The sequence below is a fragment of the Eurosta solidaginis genome, chromosome 4 (genome assembly GCF_040869045.1).
Source record: "Eurosta solidaginis isolate ZX-2024a chromosome 4, ASM4086904v1, whole genome shotgun sequence".
NCBI lineage: Eukaryota > Metazoa > Arthropoda > Insecta > Diptera > Tephritidae > Eurosta > Eurosta solidaginis.
The window spans coordinates 32892029-32913854 of NC_090322.1; the positions used below are offsets into that span (position 1 = coordinate 32892029).

General features: G+C 36.5%; 1 protein-coding gene across 1 annotated transcript in view; it reads left to right on the top strand.

Moving 5' to 3' along the window:
* The window catches only part of LOC137249554 (uncharacterized), a 404307-nt gene that overhangs the window by 370602 nt on the left and 11879 nt on the right, over window positions 1-21826 (top strand). The window lies entirely within an intron of this gene.

Sequence of the window (21826 nt, forward strand, 5' to 3'; positions counted from 1 at the left end):
TATTCAACAATTCCTCTTCTGACACCAATTGTAACGAATTTACTTGCAAATGCTCTTATTTGCTATCTTCTGCTGAGTTCGAATCACTAAACTGTTGAATAAATAACTCCAATATTTAATAATGCAAAATGGCCTTTATTAAAGTACTTCACAATAACACTCAAACTTTGCAACGAATAGCTTGCTTAATAACCAAACTGACTGATAGCTCAAATGAAACTCTACTATTCAAAATAATACTGCTCTTGCTCGCTAGATAGCGTCTTAATCGAAATCTCAAATCAAACTGAATTCCAGCGCATCTACAATTGCCGCCTTTTATACTCTTTGATTTCAACCTTCGCATCTTCTAAGCGCTTCCTGAATCTACTAGTCCAGCAGCTCTCAACTTCTCAGCTGTAACTACAATTGCACAATTTTATAGTTTTTCTCATTGCATACTTATAGGAGTATCTCAGATATATGCTTGTGTTTGTGCATTGACTCTCCGCTGCGCGTATACGTACATGGTACATATGTGTAGACGCAATTATTGTTTCGTTTATGTAGATACATAATGATTGATCTGTGGATGTGAATTCACGTCACTGCTTAGCATCGGCTTAGAGACAATAGCATCGCTCAGTGCTGCTAACATTCGTTACAATACATAAAAACTTATGTGATATAATAATTTGAATATTTTTCCTGTTTTTAGGAGATCAAAATCTGTAAGAAAATGTAAAAAAACCCTATGCAGTTTTTTGGTCGCAGACCTGTGCAATTGAACTGCTAGACTAGGCTCAGCTACGTACTTCAACCAAAAACAAATTGGTTAGCTACGGTATGGTTATCACTAAGGCTTTATGCTATGGCATCAATAACAGAATACATTGATTTCCATAAGCTCGATTGCATCAGCTGTTTTATACGGAGTTTTCCAGGGCACTAAAGTACTTATTACGCAATTTTCTTTTTATCTCATGTTCTATACATTAAAGAGGAAACTTTAAAGCTAAGGTTGTGAATTCGTACGAGTGGCGCATGTTTGAAAAAACGTTCACAATAACAAACAGCCTCGATCACATGTTCAAACGCTGTTCGATTTCTTAAATCATTTGCCAATAGTAAACATTTTTTTAAATGGTATATTGCATTATTTTCATACTTTAAAATGTTTGCTTAACTGGCTTCTAATATTTTATCTAATAACTATATTTTAGAAATTAAAATCAATATATAATCTGATTTTCTGTACACACAATTAAAAGAAAATCTGATTTGAAACACAAATGGGCGATTCATGGCACTTCAATTTAAAAACGGCGAGCAAAAAACGAACCTTTCTTCCATTCTCTGGCCATTTGCGGCAGCCATTCGTCCTGTCAGCTATTATTTGATAGGTAGGAATGGCAATGGAGGAATAGAAAGATTTTTCACTTGTATGAATTCACAATGGCTAAGAAAAAAGTTTGATCTCACCATGATTCAATTACCACAGGTTTGTTCTCCAATGATGATAGAGCTTTGACAATCCCAAGTTTAAAAATCTGGACGGGTTGCTTTTACGAAGTAAGGAAAAAGGGCAATAATTCAATTTTAGTAGTATATTAGTAGTGATAATAAATTTGTAAATGCCAACAGGTTTTGGGGGAAGTAATTCTTTTTTCTACTAAATATTTCGTGAATTGATATAGAGTTAAGTTGGTTTGGTCATTCTTTCAGAACTAGTTTGAAGTACAACATCCTTTCAAAACCTTTTGAATTTTATTCAAAAATACAATATCTCAAAATTTGTTTCAGAAACTCCCTATCTGAGCATAATTTCAATGCATTTTGACATAAGAGGGAGTTAATGAAAATCATTCTGAAATAAGGCGTTATTCAACCTAATTCTAATATAGGGCGTTTCTGTGACAAATTCGGAAATGGGAAATTTTTGAAAAGTATTTTGAGATAGGACGATTTCAAACCGGCAGCTGGCATAGGGTGATACTCTACTCAGCAGCCGCAATGAGCTGACCAAGAAATTTAAGAACACTGCTTATTGTCTCAGAACTTTATATTCTGGCCTTGACTTTGGTAGAAGGGTTAAGCTTTTGTTGCGGGCCTGCTACACCGGGACTATTTACCTTTTTATTCTGAAATTTCTGAGAGCTCTTTTCCGTTTAAGCATTCATGGAAGTGTTCCGGATAAACCGTTAATTTAGAATATTTGGAACACGTTCATTTGATCTACCGCACGAGGACCGAATATTCCAAATAAGTATATACATAATTTTAAAGATATAAAACGACTCCACAAATTCTTACATGCAGACGAATGTCCACACAAGGGGAATATATACGTAAGTACTAGTCGAGTTTTTGACGTTGAACGATGAATTTTAAATTGCACGATCCCTTGGTGTCCGTACTTGTCATAAAATTACCTTTGTTCAGCCACACTAATAGGTCATGGCATGATTGATAAACTCATAATAAAATATAAAAAAAATGTCCTAAGCTTAATTATGCATTTGAGTACTTATCGGGTATTTGTTAACTAATTGCTTCCTATTTCTACTACTAATATTTTTCTAAAAATCCCAAAGAAACAACACAGTTAATGGATGTCAACTCGATTTGGGAGTAAAATGGCTGCAATTGTCAAAAAATTTCTCAGCCGAGCAAACCTCTTGTTATTGAATAATGGATCGCACAACCCAAGGCATTGGCATATGTCACACTTTCATTGCAAACAATCAAAAATATATTTTTTAAAATCGCAATTATAAAAATCTATTTGTAGATAATACAAAAAGAAATATCACCATATCTTAGCTGGCGTTTCGAGTTTAGAATAATTTCTATATGCTTTGACGTGAACTGCAGCGTGTATGAAAAAAAGTTCAGAAATGGGGCGTTCAGTCGAGTTTTGGTGATATTCCACTCAGTAGTCGATTTATAATAACACCCTACAATTAAAGCAAGGCCATCATATCATCTAAAAAGGCTCGAACAACTGCATTATTTACAACTGTAACAAGTAAGGAAGGCTAAGTTTGGGTGTAACCGAACATTACATACGCAGCTAAGAGCTTTGGAGATAAAACAAGGCAAAATCACCATGTAGGAAAATGAACCTAGGGTAACCATGGAATGTGTTTGTACGATATGGGTACCAAATGAAAGGTGTTAATGAGTATTTTAAAAGGGGCTGGTGGTAGTTGTATATGTGAAGGCGTTTTCGAGATATTGACCAAAATGTGGACCAGGGTGACCCAGAACATCATCTGTCGGGTACCGCTATTTTATTTATATATGTAATACCACGAACAGTATTCCTGCCAAGATTCCAAGGGCTCTTGATTTCGCCCTGCAAAACTTTTTCATTTTCTTCTACTTAATATGGTAGGTATCACACCCATTTTACAAAGTTTTTTCTAAAGTTATATTTTGCGTCAATAAACCAATCCAAATACCATGTTTTATCCCTTTTTCGTATTTGGTATACAATTAGAGCATATTAATCATTTTTCGTAATTTTCGATATCGAAAAAGTGGGACTGGTCATAGAGGAATTTCAGCCATTTTTTATACCAAGATGAAGTGAGTTCAGATAAGTACGTGAACTAAGTTTAGTAAAGATATATCGATTTTTCCTCAAGTTATCGTGTTAACGGCCGAGAGGAAGAACAGACGGTCGAGTGTGTAAAAAGCTGGGCGTGGCTTCAGCCGATTTTGCCCATTTCACATAAAACAGTAATTGTCATAGAATCTATGCGCCTACCAAATTACACAAGGATCGGTAAATTTTTGTTCGACTGGTGGTATTAAAAGTATTCTAGATAAATTAAATGAAAAAGAGCGGAGCCACGCCCATTTTGAAATTTTCTTTTATTTTTGTATTTTGTTGCACCATGTCATTACTGGAGTTGAATATTGACATAATTTACTTATATACTGTAAAAATATTAAATTTTCTGTTAAATTTGACTTAAAAAATTTTTGTTTTTAAAGTAGGCGTGTTCTTCATCCGATTTTGCAAATTTTTATTTAGCACACATATAGTAATAGTAGTAATGTTCCTGCCAAATTTCATCATGATATCTTCAACGACTGCCAAATTACAGCTTGCAAAACTTTTAAATTACCTTCTTCTAAAAGTGGGCGGTGCCACGCCGATTGTCCTATATTTTACTAATTTTCTATTCCGCGTCATAAGTTCAACTCACCTACCAAGTTTCATCGAAAAAGTGCGCGTGGTTATAGTCCGATACCGTTCATTTTAAATAGCGATCTGAGATGAGTGCCCAGGAACCTACATACCAAATTTCATCAGTATACCTCAAAATTCACTAAAGTTATCGTGTTAACGGACAGACGGACGGACGGACATGGCTCAATCAAATTATTTTTCGATACTGATGATTTTGTTATATGGAAGTGCATACCTATCTCGATTCCTTTATACCTGTACAACCAACCGTTATCCAATCAAAGTTAATATACTCTGTGTGCAAAGCACGCTGAGTATAACAATTCCTTCTAGATTCCAGGATTTTGAACAATAAAAACACTGTTTATAGGAAGGAAAATTTTTAACTCAAACAATTTAATCTTTAGTAAATTTCTGGCTAGAAGTTCCAAATTAAAATTTCAATGCCCTTAATGATGAGAAATATTTACACAATATACAATATATTTATTTCTATAGAAATGTCTTATTAGCTTTAGCTATATATTATATGTTTATGATATGTACAGAGTGTGCACTTAATTAGTTTTATTTGTTTCCAAACTGCTAATATATTCTATCGTATGCTGCTACAAAACCAGAGTTGGGAGCTGTGCAATAAATTTTGTGTAGCAACACTGCTCGGAGTGTAAATGAAATCAAGAATTTCGCGTTTGACATCTTTTTTATTATTTTGTCTTCTTTGTGCCTTTTTTGATTTTATCGCCTTTTTCCGCTATTTCTAGGTGCTTTGCCTTTTTATAGTTACCATGTATTGTCTTACGGACTATTTATATAAAATCGTTTTAATTTCAATATTTTCAAGTTCAGAACACATTTTTATTTCAGGACGATTTTATATTACTTAAAAGTTGGATTTTAGAAATTGGATTTATACCGATTTTCTCCTTTAAATTATAAATGCCCTTTTTTTCCCTTTTTGAAATCTCATTTTGCCTACTTGCAAATTTTTGTTGCCTTTAAATGCTAACTCTGGTTATCACTAAGGCTTTATGCTATGGCATCAATAACAGAATACATTGATTTCCATAAGCTCGATTGCATCAGCTGTTTTATACGGAGTTTTCCAGGGCACTAAAGTACTTATTACGCAATTTTCTTTTTATCTCATGTTCTATACATTAAAGAGGAAACTTTAAAGCTAAGGTTGTGAATTCGTACGAGTGGCGCATGTTTGAAAAAACGTTCACAATAACAAACAGCCTCGATCACATGTTCAAACGCTGTTCGATTTCTTAAATCATTTGCCAATAGTAAATATTTTTGTAAATGGTATATTGCATTATTTTCATATTTTAAAATGTTTGCCTAACTGGCTTCTAATATTTTATCTAATAACTATATTTTAGAAATTTAAATGAATATGTAGCCTGATTTTCTGTATACACAATTAAAAGAAAAGCTCATTTGGAACACAAAAGAGCGATTCATGGCACTTCAATTTAATAACGGCGTGCAAAAAACAAACCTTTCTTCCCTTCTATGGCCATTTGCGACAGCTATTCTCCCGGTCAGCTATTATTTGACAGGTAGGAATGGCAGTAGAGGAATATTAAGTATATTCACTTGTATGAATTGTAAGGCGATCCAGAAAACCACTTTGTGCTACTTTACTCTCACTTTTGAATTCACGACAAAGTAGTCAATGAACGACGAGTCAAGAAAATATAAAATTATTAAAATGTTTTTCAAATATTTTTGAGTCGAATTTTATTGTCCAAAGAAAACGGAATAAATTGGTTTTTTTTCGATTGCGTTCAAATAAATTCGAAGAACATTTTTCTTTTCTTAACGGTCATTTAAAAGATTTGATCTCATTTCGGGCTTTCTTTACCTCTTCGGAGAGGATGACAAGTGATGCACTCTTTTTTTCTGAAGCAGGTATCCGTTGTTTCGTCGTTTAACGCTATTTATATACGGAATGAGGAGGTTTTGCCGCTTGAAACTATTGTAAGAAAAGTCTTGACAAGGAATTCTTCGTCGCTGACCAATTCAACTGAGGGGATGTTAGTTTGTGTATGCTAAAAATTTACGACCAACCACTCAGTTTTGCCACACTGACGTTAAGTTGGAATGCTCGATTGTGAAGTCATCCCGACCTAGGATCAAGTTGTCCTTATCTGCAACAACAGAACGCTGTATACACTCGATTACTCAAGGTATAATCAACAAAGTATTCTAGTACATCCCAAGGAAACCAGCAATTTCAAGAGTGTTGGGCCATGAAGGAGTCACTCTTAGAGGTGCTGGTTCCACATTACACAATTATAAAAGCTTGAATATAACTGTGCCATGTTGGGAAACACCGCCACATCGTTCGTACATTCAGATTGAAAATAAAGCAGAGGGCGTCTCCCTGAGAAGTGTGCTTTCTCCTTCAGTGATGCCTCGGTTGGAAACAATTTAGCAGGAACTATTTGTTCAGCTTCTCCTAACGGTGTTTAATATAGAGAGCTTCCGCCTGATATTCAAAAGGAGACATATTGCTCTTCAATTTTCGTCGGTGGACATTGATGTGCACTTCCTGAAATAGATATTTTCGGTAACAGTGTTAAGTTGCGTAGGGTCAAAAATCTGGAGAGAAGGAAGCTACAGATTATTCTGGACTAGCGTAGTATTTTTTATGCTGCTATCTTTTGCATCCGACAGGACATTAACTTGACGTTTCTACGTTACTTAATACAAAGACGCATGCAACTTCCTGCCCTAAAGTTTTCCTCAATGCAGCAGGGGAGCACAAATTTTGAGGACTACGTCTGGCCATTATTTTCGCTCTAAAAGCAATTATGTTTAGGGATGTGAAAGAGGTAAATACCCTAATGGTAAATACCCGGGAAACTGGTTATACTTATATGGCAAGAATGGCTTAATACCCAAATATTTACCCAAAAGATGGATATAAATTATCTTTTAGAAAATATGGGAAAGAAAAACACAAATTCAATCCAAAATGTACTAAATTATTGGGTAGTTATCCATTGCTATCGGTTGAATTAGTTTTCATCCGTAATCCAGCGTTTTCCAAAAATTTTTACCCATTAACAAACATTTTAGGTCAAAAATGTGCAAGAAAAAATATCTAAATCGGGGCGTTTACAGTCTTTATTAGCTGATTTAGGAGGCCGAAATGAATTACTTTCTTGTGACGGTCGTCGTATATGAGCCTATTCTCAAATATCATATATTTAGGCTTATAAGAGCCCGATATGAATCTTAAAAAACTTTTAAACAGCTCATATTTAGCCTCTTATGGAACTCTTTCCAGCGTCATTATAACTCTAATGAACTCTTATTATATGACACCTATTTGGCGTATTTATTAGACATTTCGATTGCAAATACGAAAATTAATGGAGATATTTAAAAAATAAGTTACAAATGACACATTGGCATTGAATAACAAATCTATAACAATATATTTAGGAGAAACCCATAAAAAGTAGGGCACACCGTCGTCAGCGCTTGTTGGTGGCATATCAAGTTCGACACACCAGGACAAAAAGCGACAGTTTTGCGGTCACATTAAACAATGTTCAAAACACTTAAACTTTTAAGATATAGATGACTGTGGAGAAGGGCCAAAGCAGAAAAACGTCGATGCCAATATAAAAACAGCAAGGGTAGCAGTAATGCATAAATGTAATAATTTTTTTTTTTTTTCTAATGAAAAATTGCCCTAATAAAATATCAATATTTGTTACAAACTTGCTTTGGCAAATATAAATATTTGGCCTACCATCATATCGAATCCTTAAAAGGCTGCCAAATAATCGTTTTTCTTTACGACTCATTTGAACTCATTTTGGATTATTAAATTATGAGCGCCATGAGCATGTTTGAGGGGCAGCTTTGTGTTCGTACATATACATGTACCCTATTTACATTCTCGAAGCCCCTAAAATTCTGGAGTCTAATAATATGTGAAAAATATGAGCCTCAGAAATTGTACCACCTAAGAGTCTGTTATGACATAAATTTGATGAAATTATGAACAAACGAAAAATATTAAAATTGGTAAACTAGGCAGCTTTGGAATAAAAATTCAGAAATTTTTCTGTGACAATTTATTCTAAATATAATTTGAATTCAATTTAAACTTATTTTTTTTTTATTAAGAGGATAGTTTCAGAAAAATTTTTTTCCTATATTTTTCGTTTCGGATACGTGTTAATAATTTTAAAAGCTCGAAATTGTTTCATAATAGAACTCAAAATAACCAGTTTCACTTCACGCTCCTAAATGAGTTTGGACTAATTGTTGACTGAATGTTTGCTGGGTTGCTTGTTTAAAATTAAAACGAAAAGTTTTTTTTATTTCAAACGACGTATCAATTTAATACCAAAAATGTCATTCCAAGCAGCCTCGATTCAAATTATTTTTAAATATTCAAAGAAAGATACAGAAAACGAATATTCCGGGTAAAATGGTAAATACCCAGTAGAATACCATATCTACTCATGTTCTATTCATTAGAGAGGGAACTTTAAAGCTGAGAATAAAGTTTGATCTCACAACCTAAGGCATTGGCACACACTTTCATTGTAAACAATCAAAAAGATTTTTTTAAATCGCAATTATAAACATTTATTTGTAGATAATACAAAAAGAAATATCACCATTCCGACTGCTGTTTGGAATATCACCATATCTCAGCCACCACTTCAAGTTTAGAATAATTTCTGTACGCTTTGACGTGGGCTGCAGCGTGTATGAAAAAATGTTTCGAAATGGGACGTTCAGCCGAGTTTTGGTGATATTCCACTCAGTAGTCGATTTATAACACCACCCTACAATTAAGGCAAAGCAATCTTTTCATCTAAAAAGTCTCGAACAACTCTATTATTTACAACTGTAAAAACACTCGGAAAGTCGTGGTTCAAACAACCCATATTATATGATAACACCGCACAAAGTTTTCCACCCACAACGCCCGGTGCCCCAACATCTTCAACGCATGCATCAGATGTGGGATGACCAGCACAAATCATTGCTCGTGTAAAAGTTCTTCGTGCGCTAAAATAACGACACAAGCAATCCCTATATTTTAATGAAGTCAAGACAGTAGATTGGAGTATATTCGAAGTCATCCCATTTTGTGTAGTTGTCCAACCCCATCCACTAATTTGAATTCTTGTGTGCATATTAAATGAGCAACCGGAATATTTTATTGTTTGTACTGTTGGACCCTTCTTAAACGATCCAATCACTTTCATCACAGCAATATCCATGTCATTTGTTTGGGGATTATAAGTAGGTGGATAATCTGCACGCTCCACACGGCAAACTTGTCCAACTTCGCTCCTACGACTTAAATCTGTTACACCAGCGCCAACAGTGAACTCTTCGACATTTAACTCCCCATATGAATTTACCACGCAACTTGCAGCTGTAACAATCTTTTCCGTAGTGACAAGTGAACCAACACAATGATTTTTGCCGTAATAATATATGGATACCAAATATGGAGTAGATTCTATATTCAAATTACTGCCGCCTATTATGCGATATTCTGAATTCGTGTAATTCAAAAGGCAACTAAACATGCCAAACAAGATCGCAAAATAATTGCTAAAATTCATTTTAGTATAAGACTATTTCCACCGCTTTTTAAGTATAAACTACACCGAGAACAATTTTGTGGGCGCTATTTATACATAATTGGGTCGTGTGAATGAAAAATGAACAAAAACAATTCCTTCTAGATTCCAGGATTTTGAACAATAAAAACACAGCTTATAGGAAGGAAAAATTTCAACTCAACCCATTTAACCTTGAGTAAATTTTTGGTTAGAAGTGCCTAATTAAAATTTCAATGCCCTTAATGATGAAAAATATTTACACAGCATTTAAAAGCGACATTTCTATAGAAATGCCTTATTAGCTTTAGCTATATATTAAATGTTTATGATATGTACAGAGCGTACATTTAATTAGTCTTATTTGTTCCGAAACTGCTAATATGCTACATAACCAGAGTTGGGACTCCTAGCGGGTTAGGGGGGTTAGAATATACCCGCGGTAGGTATGCCTGTCGTAAGAGGCGACTAAAATACCAAATATATTCAAGGCGTTGTGTAGCGCAACCCTTTCGAGGCTCTGGCGACCCCGCACTCCTCATGAATGTAGGGGGTGGGGAGGGCGGGATGTCCTAGAAGGTCGCATGTGGTCATAACAAATCGGACTGTACCGGATAAGACGATTTAAAATCGGCCAATTTTATTGAAATTTGGTAAGTACATAATTAATTTGGGATAGTGGCTAAAGTCTGTATTTCAAAATGACTTTGGGTTAAAATTCTGGCAAAAACTAAAAAAAAAAATTTTGCGCGACTTAATAATTTCGAATCAAAATTCCTTATTCCAAAATTTTGCATGGACATAATGACGAAGGGTCATAATCCTGGAAAGTAAAATTCTGTTTCAAAAATTATTTTAGACAACAATTCTGGTTGTTAAACGGTTTTATTTAGGATGACTTGGCAGGCTGCACGGCCGGCCATTGTGAACGAATTTTGTAATTAAAATTCAAGTAACTTCCCGATAAGCTACAAGCTTGAAACTTGGAATATAGTTCAGAACCCGATGACAATGCAATAATACGAAAAAAAATCGTTGGTAGGTGGCGCAAGGATCGAGATATTCACAAAAATCGTATTTGTGGTCCGATTTGGTTCATATTTGGAACACATAATACATACAATAATAGAAGGCGACCTATGAAAAAAAAATCGACGCTAGGTGGCGCAAGGATCGAGATATTCACAAAAATCGTATTTGTGGTCCGATTTGGTTCATATTTGGAACACATAATACATACAATAATAGAAGGCGACCTATGAAAAAAAAATCGACGCTAGGTGGCGCAAGGATCGAGATATTCACAAAAATCGTATTTGTGGTCCGATTTGGTTCATATTTGGAACACATAATACATACAAGAATAGAAGGCGACCTATGAAAAAAAATCGACGCTAGGTGGCGCAAGGATCGAGATATTCACAGAAATCGTATTTGTGGTCCGATTTGGTCCATATTTGGCACAAATATTACATACAGTCCGGTAGAAGTGACATCAAAATATTTTGGAGGGACAAGCATACGTGGCGCAGAGTCGAGTAAAGTCTTTGGAAGGATTATGTATTGAAGACTTAGATTGTAACAAATTGTCAGGAAAGAGTCCTTGTAATAATGAGTCGCTAAATGAACTAAATAGAATGAGAAATAATAGGCAATTAAATAAAGTTTAAAAACTTGAAAATAAAATAATTTAAAAAAAAGTTTCAAGTTAAACGGTTTTATTGAAAACAATACTTACAGGAAATAATAATAATACTAAAAGCTAGAAAATAATTAGGTAGGTCCTAGGTACTAGTCATCACACCCCTCATCAATCTAGGGCGTTGATCAGATAAGAGCGTTGGACGCGTCAAATTTCTCTTGATAGTCATATATAGGACCAACTGAACCTTAATCAGGTTATGCTACGCCTCACATTTTTATAAATTTCACGCGCCCAGCGCTTTTATTTTATTGTCTGATCAACGCCCTAGATTGATGAGGAGTGTGATTACTAGTACCTAGGACCTACCTAATTATTTTCTAGCTTTTAGTATTATTATTATTTCCTTTAAGTATTGTTTTCAATAAAATCGTTTAACTTAAACAAATTTTTTTATTATTTTATTTATTGTTGAAAAATGGCACTCATATTCTGACTTTAAGAATCAAGTGTGTAGTTCAAAACCAATTTACTTTATAGGTAACTAGTAGACCAGGCAGACGTTGTTCTGCCCTAAATTTGGCCTATCTGCATACATTTTAATAAGATTTTTCCGTCTAACTCTGCCCTACCCCTCTACACTTTTTCCTAATCTTTTTATTCACTCCTCCCTCCGTCTTTTTCGTTTCATCTCCATCTTCGTCTCATTTTATGTCTTTCTCAGTCTCCTTCTCTCATTTCTCTTCTCTCAAGTTTTTCTCCTTCTTCTTCATCTCTTATTGCCCGTCCCAGAGGGTGGTATGAATTTTGTTCCAGAAAAATTATCCTGTACTATAGCACTCATCAACTGTTTTCATTTGATATCCATATTGTATAAACACATTCTGGGGGTACCCGGGTCCACGTTTTGGGCTATATCTGGAGACCCTAGCCTCCCAGTTGTATGAAAATTATCCTGTACTATAGCACTCAGCAACAGCTTTCATTTGATATCCATATTGTATAAACACATTCTAGGTGTACCCGGGTCCACGTTTTGTTCTATATCTCGAGACCCTAGCTTCCCAGTTGTATGAAAATTATCCTGTACTATAGCACTCATCAACAGTTTTCATCTGATATCCATATTGTATAAACACTTTCTAGGGGTACCCGGGTCCACGTTTTGGGCTATATCTGGAGACCCTAGCCTCCCAGGGGTATGAAAATTATCCTGTACTATAGCACTCATCAACAGCTTTCATTTGATGGCCATATTGTATAAACACATTCTAGGTGTACCCGGGTCCACGTTTTGTTCTATATCTCGAGACCCTAGCTTCCCAGTTGTATGAAAATTATCCTGTACTATAGCACTCATCAACAGTTTTCATCTGATATCCATATTGTATAAACACATTCTAGGGGTACCCGGGTCCACGTTTTGGGCTATATATCGAGACCCTATCCTCCCAGTTGTATGAAAATTATCCTGTACTATAGCACTCATCAACAGTTTTCATCTGATATCCATATTGTATAAACACATTCTAGGGGTACCCGGGTCCACGTTTTGGGCTATATCTCGAGACCCTATCCTCCCAGTTGTATGAAAATTATCCTGTACTATAGCACTCATCAACAGCTTTCATCTGATATCCATATTGTATAAACACATTCTAGGGGTACCCGGGTCCACGTTTTGGGCTATATCTCGAGACCCTATCCTCCCAGTTGTATGAAAATTATCCTGTACTATAGCACTCAGCAACAGCTTTCATTTGATATCCATATTGTGTAAACACTTTCTAGGGGTACCCGGGTCCACATTTTGGGCTATATCTCGAGACCCTAGCCTCCCAGATGTATGAAAATTATCCTGTACTATAGCACTCATCAACAGTTTTCATCTGATATCCATATTGTATAAACACATTCTAGGGGTACCCGGGTCCACGTTTTGGGCTATATCTCGAGACCCTATCCTCCCAGTTGTATGAAAATTATCCTGTACTATAGCACTCATCAACAGCTTTCATCTGATATCCATATTGTATAAACACATTCTAGGGGTACCCGGGTCCACGTTTTGGGCTATATCTCGAGACCCTATCCTCCCAGTTGTATGAAAATTATCCTGTACTATAGCACTCAGCAACAGCTTTCATTTGATATCCATATTGTGTAAACACTTTCTAGGGGTACCCGGGTCCACATTTTGGGCTATATCTCGAGACCCTAGCCTCCCAGATGTATGAAAATTATCCTGTACTATAGCACTCATCAACAGTTTTCATCTGATATCCATATTGTATAAACACATTCTAGGGGTACCCGGGTCCACGTTTTGGGCTATATATCGAGACCCTATCCTCCCAGTTGTATGAAAATTATCCTGTACTATAGCACTCATCAACAGTTTTCATCTGATATCCATATTGTATAAACACATTCTAGGGGTACCCGGGTCCACGTTTTGGGCTATATATCGAGACCCTATCCTCCCAGTTGTATGAAAATTATCCTGTACTATAGCACTCATCAACAGTTTTCATCTGATATCCATATTGTATAAACACATTCTAGGGGTACCCGGGTCCACGTTTTGGGCTATATATCGAGACCCTATCCTCCCAGTTGTATGAAAATTATCCTGTACTATAGCACTCAGCAACAGCTTTCATTTGATATCCATATTGTGTAAACACTTTCTAGGGGTACCCGGGTCCACATTTTGGGCTATATCTCGAGACCCTAGCCTCCCAGATGTATGAAAATTATCCTGTACTATAGCACTCATCAACAGTTTTCATCTGATATCCATATTGTATAAACACATTCTAGGGGTACCCGGGTCCACGTTTTGGGCTATATCTCGAGACCCTATCCTCCCAGTTGTATGAAAATTATCCTGTACTATAGCACTCATCAACAGCTTTCATTTGATGGCCATATTGTATAAACACATTCTAGGGGTACCCAGGTCCACGTTTTGTTCTCAAGACCCTAGGCACGTAGCGAAAAAAAGGTAGACGTTGGCCGATTCTCAGACCTACCTAATATGCTCACAAAATTTCATGAGAATCGGTTCAGCCGTTTCGGAGGAGTTCAGCCTCTAAAACCGTGACAGAAGATTTTTATATATTAGATTGAATTTTTTCTAAAAAAAAATCATAACTCAAGAATGGCTAAACCGATTTGGGATTTCAAAATCAACTAACCATCATCTCTCCTTCCTGTACCTTTCCCAAAATTTGGGTGAATATTTCGGTTGCGATTTGGCTTCGTATATATAATTTCTTTCGAACCATGAGCAAATATTCCTCATATCCTTGTCATCAACAGATTATACAAATGATTATAGTACCCAGAGACTTCGCCGTGGGGAACAAAAGCCGGGCTCTTTAACATTCTAATTTGTAATGAAAAACACGTATCAGTACCATATTTCTGAACCAATCTGTAATACAAAATTTTAGCTTGTAAGTAGATAGTTGCACTATTTTAAAAATTTATACTTAGATTATTATTTATACCTTTCTTTTTGTATTTTACTCCAAATTATTTGGTTAAAATGAAAGAAGCATCCCTGTAATCTCGCTTCTGGAAAAAATTTGTTTGCCGCAGATATTATACCAAATTCAAAATCACTTATAATACGTTATGGATGTAATTGTATTCCATATCCTTCAGCTATCTCTATAGGCTCATAAAAGAGCATTTCGTAGCTAAAAAGCGATTTTTTGCTCATTATACAGAAAACAAGGTGAACAATTTGCCCTTCAACACGGCCATGTATCGAGAAAAGTTGTCGTATTATAGAAGGCACCACGTCGAAAGTTCCATCCATAATCCAACAGTCGCTTTTATCAAGTAATTCTATTGATGATTTAGTGCCGCATATTATTATTAATTCATTTTGAACGTGTTTTTCGGATAAAATGAAAAGTTCGTTTTCCAAAGCATACAAGCTCAATGGTATATCTATTTCTTCTAGCGATCTCGGCTAATGAAGGATTGCCGTTGACCTTCTGATTCTGTTTATTTTTCTTTTTGGAGCTACGGTTCTTGGTAAGTAATCGCGGCTCTGGGTGGGTGTTTCAGCAATAGATTTCTGGATTATTTGGCATGTATTTAAGAAACCTTTTTTCGCTAGCTTTTTCACCAACTTATTGGGTTTTACTACGTTAAGGCTATCGGCAAAAGGTTCATGAGAGTGACATTCAGAATGCTTAAAGATATGATGCAGGTTTTCATTAAATTCTGTGATAACGCGGGAACCACATTTATATTGTACTCTTTTGGAGCAGGCCCAATTAAATGTTTTTTTTCTGGACCGCTCAAGATAGTAAAAAAATCCGCCAACACATAACATGTCCTTTCCTTTATTTGATTTAACTAGAGACACGCTTGCCATATTGATAACAAGTTGTGTTAGTTTCACTGTAAAAAGTACTCACAGTTATAACTGAATTTTGCTTATCCAACAAACATTTAAAAGATATTTCTCCAGCGAAATATATATCTAGTTCCGAAAGATGATATCCAACATCATTAGCTGTGTTTTTTTTTACATCTATATACATATACGCTTAAACTTTTTATGGACTGCTAAGCGTTAAACTCTATCTACACCTCTCAAATTGCGGCGCAGCAAATTAGTACTCTTAAATTTCAATACGCATTATACTCAAATGCAACTGAAATATGTGTCTATGTTTCACCTCTACACTACCTCCATGTATTACCTCTACAAATGGTTGTTGTCCACTGTTCACCGCAACCGATTCAGCCATAGGTAATACACTATGGCCAACAGAGATGTGTGTCTCCGCTTTTCGGTACAACATGTTCTGAAGATAATTATTGAACCACTGCCGGTAGATGGGTGTACTAAGCTTAAGCTTAGTGAGGATAAGCGTTTTTTTAACCACAAACGTTGACGTATATACATTATTCTTAACAGATAGTTCTCAAGTTCATATCCAACTTCATTCTCCAATCACTATCCAACCTTTGTAAAATTTATAGTTCTCGAGTTGATCTCCAACGTCATTAGCATTTTCAAATTATTGTCCAACCTTTCAGAGATTTGTAGCGTTCTCAAATGAATATTCAACACGTTTCTCCAGTTGATATCCTAAGTTGGATATCTAGTTGAGGTAATGTTGAGAAAAAATCTCCAAGGTGGTACTACCAAAGCCAAGAGCTATTTATTGTGAGAAATAAACACCTGATCCATAGCAGTAATTTATCAAAAATAAATTATATATATTTTTGTTGTTATATCGGCCTACTGATTTGTAAGATCGCGATTGATCCAATATTTGGTGTCGTTGGTTTATTTTTTATTTAATAACAGGAGCTCAAAAATTAAGCGGCAGCGCAAGCTATTGCATGACAGAATGCGCCTAAATTTATGCTACATAGTAAATATGAATTTGTGTAACGCACTCTGGCAGGGGTTCAATATAAATAATTTGTTTCATCTTGATATAAAGAGGGCGTCATGGTGTCGTGGTCGTTGGTTGCTTGTTTATGTAAATATGCTGTCTTTCGACTATGTTGAACCTTTTCTTGTCTTGCTATTCCCTGCTTGCGTAAGCAACGAGCACGACAAGTCCCTCAAATCTGGAAGTAAGTATGCGTGTGTGTGTGTTGTTTTATATTTCAAGAGCTCATGGTTATTAAAAGGTTTGGGCACATTTTCTTATAAAGTGTGTGATGCTCCGAGATCCATTCATTTGCTGTTTTCGTTTTCAGTACCTGCTTTCGGTGTTTTGACTGTAATTACAAAAAAATGTGACTTCCAATTGATTTTTAGTTTATATTCTCAATGCTTTAATCAAACCTATAACGACATGAGCACATTCGTTCTAAAATCATTTCCACACGTCACCTTATTGAGCCTTAAAACAGTTCGCGTGGTCTATGGCTACACGAAGTTTTTGCAATCAATTGTTTCAATTCTATACCTAAGCCATAACTATTTTAACAGCACCTCAGACGTTGAAAGAAATCTATATCGAACATCATACTGCCACTTAAGCCAAGTCCACACAGAGCGGCACTACACTATAGCGTATCCAACCCAATTGTCAACCTCACCTATCCGTGGCATTTCCTGTTTCCTTAACAACCGAGTCCCTGGCGACCCCGAAATCCTCATTGATCTTGGGGGTGGGAAAGCATTATGGCCACGAAAGCCGCATGTGATCATAACAAATCGTTCCCGAGATGGTCGGGCTTGGTACTGCAACGTACCGGATCTGCATCCGGCGAAGGACCATCAACATCGGTAAAACTTCCCAAAGCCTGCGGGCAGTGTCCTTATCGCTACAACAACACCAACACTATACGGCAAAATATTCTTTGCATGCTTTCTTATGGAAAGTAAAAAGTAAAGTCCTCTCTCGGCAAACGAAAATCATACTCTACAAGTCACTTATTGTTCAACAACATCAGATGAAACGGTTCTGGGAATGTTCGAGAGAAAATTTCTTCGATTAATGGACCTTTATGCGTTGGCGATGGCAAGTACCGAAGAAGATTTAACGACATCAACATAGTCCAGCGAATTAAAACGTAGCGGCTGCGCTGGCTAGGGCATGTTATGCGAATGAAAGGTGACGCTCCGGCCAAGAAAGTGTTTCTGTCGGAACCCGCCTATGGAAGCAGAGGTAGAGGGCGGCCCCCACTCCGCTGGGAGGACCAGGTGGAAAACGATTTAAACTCCCTTGGTGTGAGCAATTGACGCCGGTGGGCAGAGAAAGGATCGACTGGTGTGCCTTGTTGGACGGCCATAACCGTTTAAACGGTTAAGTGCCAATTAAGTAAGTATATCAAATAGGCAAACAAGTTCCAACTTCCTTCTCCAAGCACTACCCAACCTTTGATAAACTTTTTAAAATTTATACTTCTCGTGTTAATCTCCAGCATCATTCTGAAATTATTTATCAACTTTGAATAGATTTGGGAAATTTGTAGTTCTCATATGAATATCCAGCACATTTCTCTAGTAAATATCCTACATCTGTTTATTGTGAGAAATAAAGAAGCGTAATAAATTAAAAATACTTTATACATGTTTTATTTTACATTAGGTTAACTAGAGTTTAACCCTGCTTGATCAGACGCTGAAGCTCAACTTCAATTTCAGCTAAAGTTGACTTCAAAACTGCATAGTAAGTTTGAGCAACTTTCAAGGGCAGGTGCACTCATGAATGCTATGGAAACGGTCGAGATGCTTCGTCTGCTTACATCAATCAAAAACAAAAAAAAAAAAAACATACATAGCAGATATAAAGAGTTAGCAGTCTTCAACTAGAACTCATTGGACATCTACACACTCTGGTATTTTCTCAGAAACCTTGTTCTAAACGAGGTAAACTGATTTATGCAGCCTTGTCTATCAGGTAAATAATGAGACATCCCCGTCCACACTATGAAGAAGCTCAACATCCAGGAATTTATGCGATTAATCTAAAACAGAATGAAAAGCCTCTTAGCCTTATCCATGCACGGCCAGTAAATTCTTATGGCGAGTTATGCCCGGTAAGCCTTCTTCTTAGAGTTCAATAAATATAAAAAGAGAATAGAGGACCTACTAAATAGGTCAAAGAAATAAGTATAGATGATCACTGCCAGAGTCACGGGCAACTGGACCGCTGGACCTGCATGCTGAGAGAATTAGAATCCCTTGTAATAGGATTTGCAGAAGCTGCGGCAAGGAGGACAGCAAAGAGACAGTCGCGTACTACCTGTGTAAATGTCCAGCTCTAGCACAAACTAGGTTTCTAACTATGGACAGTTATATCGTGTCCAAACTTAAGAAAGTAGCTAAATGCTTTGTAAAAGCTATCAGCAGGTTTATTGTCCGCAAGAAATGGTTCGAACGGAGTACCGACGGGTCATAGTAAATAAGCAACAATTTGCCTTATAAAATGCTCCTAAGTGTATGCTACATATTAATAAGGTACAGCGGTGGCAAATTCGTTGCATTCATCCTGCAACAGCTGAATATAATTTGATCTTGTTTTGATACAATTGGATTTTTTATCTCGTATTTGTTTCTGCAAAAGTGCTGTTCCTTTTTCCTACGTTTTTTGATGCCTTTTTTATATAATTGCATTTATTTTTTGTGTTTGTCTTTAATTTTCTGCTGGATTTCGATCAAACCTAGAAAATTATTCAATTAAAATAGGTAAGTTCTCAGAAACCTGGTCCTAAAGCAGATAAACTGATTGATGCAGCGTCGCCCTCAGGTAAATAAGGCGACATGCCCGTCCACACTATGAAGAAGCTCAACATCCAAGAATTTGTGCGATTAATCTAAAACAGAATGAAAAGTCTCTTAGCCTTATCCATGCATGATGAGTGAATTCTTATGCTGAGTTATGCCCGGTAGGCTCTCTTCTTAGATGCTTACATAAGTGTACCACCCCCAAGGCCTCGCGCATCACTCTGACCCGAATTCGATTTGAATATTTGCATAGGTTTAAATCTAACCTATCCAGAACTCACACCGACATACGTAACGTATTTCATTTATATTTGTGTCTCCACGACCATCCTTTCAGTGGTATTATAGCACCAACACCTCTAACGCCAATTTCTCTATGCCCTAAGTCTGTTGAAACTGCCAGTTTCCTTGGACTTCCGTTCGAGGATATGTGTGATAACTCATGAGTTACCACAGCTATTGGATAGGCACGGAAGAAGAAAAGAATGAATAAAATTAGGCACTGAATAAGATGGTTGGTGAAGACACAAATATAAATGAGATAATTTCGGGGTTGATTCTGCATAATAAGAGTTTACCCTACACCAATATTCAGATCAGAAACTCAAAACTGAAAAAAATTCTTGAAATTTATATATAAGGCTCATTGTACGCACTGCACTGTAAAATGAAAAGCAACATTTTGGCATAACGAAGCATAAATTTAGGAGAAAGTTATAAGAAATTGTTTCCGGTGTCGCTTGTCGTTCGTTTCTGAGTACCTAGTCAGGTGATTAGTATTTAATTGAAAAGAGCGTCCGCATATCACCTTGGACACTTTTGTAGCCGAGAGCACTCTTCAAAATACGTGCCTGAAATACGGCAAACACCGTACATATTTTCGAGGGCGAACTATCTTATTCGGTGGCTTATTTGATTAGTTCTCCTCTTCTTTTATGCTTCGCCCTATCCAATAGCTGTGGTAGCTCACGAACCATCATTAGCCATTTCCCCTAACTAACAGAGATTGGTGTTAGATGTGAGGGTTCTATAATACTACCGGCAGTTCCGACAGAGGTGAAGCGGGATTTAAAGGGTTGATAAGCGCAATTCACTGCTTCCGCAACCCAATTGTCAACCTCACTTACGCGAGGCGAATCCTTTTACAACTATGTGTGTATCATATACATATTTAGCAGGCGGGGCTCTGGCGACCACAAGTTCCTCAAGAAACTAGTTGTTGAGTGGCTATATGGCCTTGAAGGTTCAATGTAGTCTTATTAAATTGTTCCCGAGGTCTTTGGGGTAGTATCCTAATGGTGCTTGTTACCGGAACGCTCCGGATCTATATCCGGCAAAGGACCATCAAATATCGATAACACTCCCCAAATACTTCGGGGAGTGTCTTCAATGCTTTTAGAGGTGATCGTTATATAATGCCATTGAACAGATGGTTGGTGGAGACATAAATATAAATGAGATACGTTACGTATGTCGAGGTTTGATCTGCGCCAATATTCGAATCGAAGTTGGGCCAGGCTGACGCGAGAATCCTTTGGGGGTTTTATTCCGTCCTATGTAAGAATTTGGTAGTGATCTCTAAGAAGAGGACTTACCGAGCATAACTCGCCATAAGAATTTGCTGCATGCATAAGGCATAATTGCAGAAACAAACAAAGAAAAAATTAATTCTAGCAAGATCAAAATCAAGGATCAATCAGCTGCTGTAGTCGGAATGCAGCGACAAGGAGCCCTCCCGACAAAATCCAAATAAATGTTACTAGGAAATTTTGCAAATTTTGTAAATTCTAATAGGAGCCCAGAAATTAAACACAAGCGGCAGCGGAAACGTTGCACTACAAAATGCGCCTAAATGTATGCTCCTGGTAGAATTTACGAAATTTGCAAAAATGTCCTACTTTTTTAAACTTCTAAGTAAAATTTCGATTCGCCAGTGCTCCTTGACGCTGTCAGAAAGAAACAAACCCCACAATAGTTTGGTATCAAACAAAATACTTTTAGCATTTAGGATCCTTCGAATTTGCGATAAAGGAAACATTTATGAATCCATTTAGTTCATAAACTATTAATCTCGGAGAGAAGCTCGGCCTTAGATCTCTTCGGAGGTTATCGCGCCCTACATTTTTATTTTATTAATCTCTGTGAAGGTCTAAGAAAGCAGCTGAAGA